This window comes from Pipistrellus hanaki (assembly GCF_964339955.1).
Source record: "Pipistrellus hanaki genome assembly, chromosome: 17".
In the NCBI taxonomy this organism is placed as follows: domain Eukaryota; kingdom Metazoa; phylum Chordata; class Mammalia; order Chiroptera; family Vespertilionidae; genus Pipistrellus; species Pipistrellus hanaki.
The window spans coordinates 34157042-34163098 of NC_140519.1; positions in this window are offsets into that span (position 1 = coordinate 34157042).

Below are 6057 nucleotides of genomic sequence, written 5' to 3' on the forward strand. Positions count from 1 at the left end.
TCAGGTTTTTAACTTGAGCACCTGTGTCAATGGTGGTGCCATTTGCTGGCAGGGGTCCTCAAACTTTTTAAAGTGGGGGCCAGATCACGGTCCCTCAGAGAGCTGGAGTGCCGGACTATATGAACTACTAATCCCTACTGTAACACCTTGGCTGCGCTCACTGCCCAAAAAACCTGGCGGGCAGGATCAGACTCCCCTGGGGGCTGCATGTGGCCCGCGGGCCGTAGTTTGAAGACCCCTGGAAGAGATCGAGAAAAACAAGTTTGGGAAAATAAATTTGAGGTGTCTATTAAACACCTGTGTGGAAATGTCAAGTGAGTAATTGCATATATACATGAATGTGAAAATCATGGGAGTTGTCAGGGCTAGAGCTATAAAATTGGGGTTCCTCAGCCTTTATTTACTATTTAAAACCATGGGATGGATGAAATCATCCAGGGGGAGTGTATAGAAGAAAAGAAGGCCAAAGACTAAGTCTGGGGCACTTCCACATTTAGATAGAGGATGAAGACCCAACCAAACAGCCTGATAAAAGGCAGCTCAAAGATAGGAGTTAAACTAGTGAATGTAATATTATGAACACCAAAAGGGAGAGTGATTCAAGAGTGGACCGGTCAATTGTGTTGAAATCCTTCCAAGAAGTTGAGTAACGTGAGAACATATACATTTACATTGGCTTTGTCCACAGAGTCTTAGTGACTGTCAAGATAATTTCTTTGGAGAAAATGGACATGGAAACCAGATTGAAGTGGGCTGGAGAGTGATCAGAAGAGAGAAAGTAGAAATTGATGCATGCAGCTAATTTTTTTTGGGGGGGGGTGGGTGGCTACGTTTTACTGAAGGAGGTATAAGGACGAAGGTGGTAGTTACAAGGGCATATGGATACAGGGGTTTGTTTTAGTTTTCAATATTGAGAGGAGATAGAGCACATTTATACACTTGGTGATTGAGCCAAAGAAGAGGAAGAAACTGAACTAGGAGAGAGGATTAGCTGAAGGAGGGGAGCCCAGGGCAACATGAGAAGGAATGGGATGTAGGGCAGGAGGATGTGCACGTGCGGAGATGGCTTGTCTGGGAAAGGGTATCGCTCCCATTGGAACACACATGGGCACTCAGCACACAGCCGTGCAGAGACCTGGCTGAAGTGGAATGGAAGCTATTTTGGGAGGTGAATAACCGGAACTGTCCCAAAATAATGAGCCATGCTGACTCAGGTCCCTTCCTGTAGTCCAGCCCAAACCAATACCTAGACGCTGTTATCTTCCTTACAGTCCCTCCTTGTGTTTATTTTTAGTCATTGCTAAATCCACCCATTTTTACTTTAGGAAAAATTATAAGGGTGTTTTTGGTCTCCACTTGTTGCTACAGAAATGAATGTAACCACACACAGATTCAGCACTGTTCTTTATCAAATCAAAATGGATGGAGAGATGGGCGCTGGTAAAGAAGGAGATGGGGAGCATTATGCTAAGTGAAAACAAGCCAGACAAAGATAAATATCACATGATCTCACTTATTTGTGGAATATAATGAACATAAACTGATTTAAAAAATAGGTCCAGAGACAGAGAAACATCAATCAGAACATCAAACCTTAAGGAAGGTAGGGGACAGTGGGGGTAAGGGGAAGAGATCAACCAGAGGACTTATATGCATGCATATGAGCCTAATCAATGGACACAGACAACAGAGGGGTGGGGCATGAATAGGGGGTGGGGAGTAATGAAGGAATAAAGAAACATATGTAAAAAAAAATAATTTAAAAAATTTAAAAAAATAAATTGTGAGGTAACCAGAACTCCCCCCCCCAAAAAAAAGAATTCTCTATGAAACACAAATATTTATGTTGAATATCAAATTGGAGGCAGCTGATCATGAAGAGCAAATTGCATTTTTGTCTTAATGATTGCATCCTTGTCTAAACCAAATGATTCAAAGTTAACTGCATATTCTACCCACACTGAAACAAGTTGTGCAAAGATAAAACCAGAGGTCCTGGAGCAGCTACTGAGCTTTCCTTTCCCACCCCCACCCCAGCAGTTACTCGGTTTTTCTTTTTTTCTCCTGCCACCTCCACCGTCCCCAAGGTTTCAGTATGTATGCTAGTAGTCTGTGGAAAATTACTGCTTTGGTTCACAACGGTCTCTCACAAGCGAGTCCCTTGGAGTAAATACAAGATGCAGCATAGCTTGCCCTTTGAAAGCCCAAGGCGTTGGCTGCTTCTGTGGACAGGATGATCTGACCTCAGAAAGAAGTGCCTCTGCGTTGCTTCCCGTCATTTGGATGCCAGTGATGCACAAACAAGCAGGAAGATGGAAAAAAAGAACAAATCCACTCCACTGAACACACTGCTGTCCCATCAAAGCAAATGTTAAACATTCCCGGCAGTTCCGTGTGCAAACATTCCAGTTTATAAGCAAAGATTTTTTTTCCCCAAAGGGATCCGGTGACCTTTCCCAGTGGAGCTGTTCGGAAAGGGAGGGGGAAATGCAATGTGCTTGGATGCCAAGGGTTTCTGACATTTGGGCAGGAGAAAAAGGAAGTCTGTGATTTGCATTTGTCATCGGCCCTCCCTAAGTAGCGGTTGGGTCTGATGTGTTTTTCTTTTGAGGATTTTTCATTTTAAAAGTCTTAGGGGTAGTTTCTGGCTCCTATTTTGGCTCCGTGAGCACTTTTACAAAATTCACTTACTTCTGGTCTTACCAGGCAACATGTATACAAGGAAGCAGTAACCTAGGCAACGAAATATAGCAGTGTATAGCAACGAAGGTTTGAAAGAATGCCAACAAATCCCCAGTTGTTGCAAAGAAAAACAATTAGAAAGTCCCAATAGAATAAAAAAAATTATGTCAAGTCATTATGTGTAACCCCCTGGAAGAGATGCTGGGCTGTGACTACTGATTCCCCCACACTCACAATGATCGTGATAAATAATGGTTATAACCATGATTCCACAGAATTTCAAATTCAGAAGAGGTTTAACTGTGTTTAAAGATTGGAATATTTCAGTAGTGTTTAAAGTTTGTAAAAGTTGTATCTCTTTAAAAAAATATGTATTCAACATTAAACAAATCTCCAATACATAAAACACATCAGTTTTTTGAAAACTGCCAGTTCAGCCCTGGCTGGGTGGCTCAGTTGCCTGGAGCATCATCTCATACACTAAAAGGTTGCAGGTTCGATTCCCTGTCAGGGCATATACAGAGGTGGCAGGTTCCACCTCCTGTAGGGACAATCAATGTTTCTCTCTCCCTTCCTCTCTCTCTAAAAATAAATTTAAAACTATTTTTATTGATTTCAGAGAGAAAGGGAGAGGAGAGAGGGAATAGAAACATCAATGATGAGAGAATCATTGATTGGCTGCTTCCTGCATGACCCCTATTGGGGATCGAGCGTGCAACCAGGGCATGTGCCCTTGACCAGAATCGAACCTGTGACCCTTCAGTCCACAGGCCAGTGATCTGTCCATTGAGTTAAACTGGCTAGGACTGAAAATATATATATATTTTAAATATCTTTGGGTGAGGATTTAAAAAAGAACAACTGTCACTTCATGTAAGATCTCCTGAGTTATAACCCTCAGTTCATTGAAATATCAGCAATTTTCAACCGTGTGCCCCAGGAATTTTTAAAACATGCAATACCAGACTATTTAGTCAGGGGCACTGACCGCTTTTTCCTTAGATTGTCAAATAAAACAATGACAACAGCCAACACAACAATAGCTGTCCAGTGTGAATGCATCAAAATTATACTTTTTTTTTCTTCTGTCAGATCAGCAAAAAAAAAAAAAACAAACGTATTTTTTTGGTGTGCTGAAGAATTTTAGTAATTAGCTTATGTGTGCCATGTGGTGAAAAAGATTGAAAATCGCTGGAATAAATAAATAGTACTCTGGGTAATGCCAAAGGACTCAACCCTCTCCTGTCCTAAACAATTGAATGTTTCTAACCTTTTCTCCCAGCACTTCATTGGCCGGTGCTCTGTTGGCTGGACTGTGAGGAGGACCTACACTCCAAGTAGAGGCCACATAACATCGGGGATTATGCCGAAGTAAAACGTTGAGGCAAAACCCACACCCCGGCTGCCCTAGAGAAAGGCGTCTCGGGGGAAGCCCTGGAGTTCCTCCCCCTGATCTCCTCAGACCCGCCTTCAGGGCTATTTTCACTCTGCCTCCCTGTATGTGTCATTTCTGATCAAAGCTATTTGAATAACTGAAACATTAAATGTTTGCCTGACTAGACTAGAGCTGTAATGGGCTGGAACATGAAAACAATTAACAACTGCAATATTCCTCTAATTTGATGGCACAGTAAGGCCCTCCCTCCCTTCCTCGCAATCAAACGGCTCACAGTGTCTGAAGTGGTTTGCCAGCATTGCCTTCTACAGCAAACAATAGGTGCTGGCATTTTAAATTGACCTTTGATTCTTCTGAACCAGCACATTATTTTTAGCTTGTTTGTGGTAGGAAGAAAATGAAAAAAGAAAGCAGTCTTAATAATGTTCCCATCTCCCACGGAAAGCAGGACATGGGGAAAGTTTTTAGAATGATCACCATGTACAAGCTGATTCCAGAAGGGTTCCTTCTGACTAAGACAGACAGGCAGTTATGAGAAAGCACTGTGCACTTTAAACTTAAAGGAGGCAAGTGACATATATCTATATCCTTATGTATATCTTACTTTACTTACCACTGCCATAAATACTGAGCTAATTAAAAAAAAAAAATTATTTCAGGCCCTGGCCAGGTTGCTCAGTTGGTTAGAATGTCGAATAGAAACACTGAGGTTTCTAGTTCCGTCTCTGGTCAGGGAACATATAAGATACAACCAGTGAATGCATTTATAAGTGGAACAACAAATCAATGTCTCTGCCTCTGTCTTTCTCTTCCCCTTCCTCTCTCTCTCTAAAAATAAAAAAATAATTTAAAAAAAATTTATTTCAGGGGCCAACATATCTAATGATGATGTCATTTTTCTCCATAAAGGTATACACTTATTTTATTCAGCAATAGTCAACAGGTTTGGAAACTGCAATGCTATAAAAATTAAGGATTCAAATTAAGATTGGAATATTTTAACAAGTAAAACCAATATAGGAAGAAGTTAATATATTATGATGAGCCAAAATTGACATAAGAATAAGAAACCATAACAACTTCTCTCAGCATACCATGGATTCAGAGTATATCCTTTGAAGTTTCTATGCATGAGGATGATTTTTTTCTGGGCCAATCACTCTCTGAACCAGATCCTGAAGATACATGTTAAAAAAGTGACTGGACAAGGTCAGGGGCACAGTTTGTGGCATAAAGGTCCTGGGTACAGTACTGGTCTTCACATGCATGAAACCTGTGCCCTTGGCCTCATTAGAATTATGACCCAATCAAGTGAGCTAATTGGCCTGTCCAAATGTGTGAATATAAACCACATCTCATTTTGCCTTAATTATAATATCTGACCAAGCAACCTGGAAATACATAATTGCATGGCATTGACATTTAAATATAGTTATTTACATGAAAATAGAAGCCAAGATAATTTCTTTCATATTTATTATATCTTAGAAAACATGAATGGATATTATCTACTATAATTTGTAACATCATCTTCATAGAGTTCTTTAAAACTAAGGAGGAAATTCTAAAGGCTAACTCTTTGGTAGCTCAGTTTGAAGTGAAGAATGCTAATTGACCACTACCATAACCTGCTCTCAAAGCTATTTTCCTTTCCATTCATCTAGTGCAAGGCTGCCTTCTCAGGTTTGGTTTTCTTACATGTGAAAAGGGGATGTCTACCTCACCAGATGGCAAGGAATCATTGATATAATTAAAGACTCTCAGACAGTGCTGAACACATGATAAATGTTCTCTTCCTTATTAAACTTGCAGGTCAACTTATGGTTAGGTAAAAATTAATACTGCAACTTCTCCTACTCTCCATATATAAATTAAGGGGCTGCCATATCAGTGCACAGCCAGTATTTGGAAAAGTGTGTAAAGAGCTCATAAAGAAGTGTGGATAGGGCCTCATAACAACTACAATTTGTTGGTCTCTG